This window comes from Egretta garzetta, unplaced genomic scaffold (assembly GCF_000687185.1).
Source record: "Egretta garzetta isolate BGI_Z169 unplaced genomic scaffold, ASM68718v1 scaffold619, whole genome shotgun sequence".
Lineage (NCBI taxonomy): Eukaryota > Metazoa > Chordata > Aves > Pelecaniformes > Ardeidae > Egretta > Egretta garzetta.
In genome coordinates, this window is record NW_009260772.1 from 83149 (window position 1) to 83608 (window position 460).

Below are 460 nucleotides of genomic sequence, written 5' to 3' on the forward strand. Positions count from 1 at the left end.
CCCCCCCCCGGCCCCTGCTCCCCTGCTCAGCCATGCTGCCCTGCTCAGCCAGGGCTGGGTCCGCTGCAGCCCCCCACGATGCTGCTGCGGCATCCAGCAGCCCCAGTGAGGGTCCCGAGGGAGCGGGGAAGCCCCCGCCTGTCCCCTCTGGGCGCTGGCTGGGCCAAGGAAAGCACCTGGGAGGGATGGAGAGATCTGGCCCTTGACGCCTTTGATGATGAACACACGGGGCCCAGCAGGAGCTCTGGAACTGCTGCCCACCCCGGGCAGGGCAGGACCAGGTCAGTCCAGGGGTCCCTCGGTGCCCACGCAGCCCAGCCCATGGCAGCCACCACCTTGCGGTGAGGTGAGCCTCACTGCCCAGCAGAAGTGAAAGCCCAAAACCCCAGCATGGCGGCACAGGACTCCACCGAGCCACTGGGTACAGCGCCCGCTCCCACCCAGAGCAGCACCAGTGACG

The 460-nt window shown here is 69.3% G+C and overlaps 1 protein-coding gene across 1 annotated transcript in view; it reads left to right on the top strand.

The window, feature by feature from the left end:
- Positions 1–460, top strand: part of LOC104132905 (neuronal acetylcholine receptor subunit alpha-10) — a gene marked incomplete at its 3' end in the record, with an annotated part of 13011 nt that overhangs the window by 9725 nt on the left and 2826 nt on the right. The gene's annotated exons all lie outside the window — the stretch shown is intronic.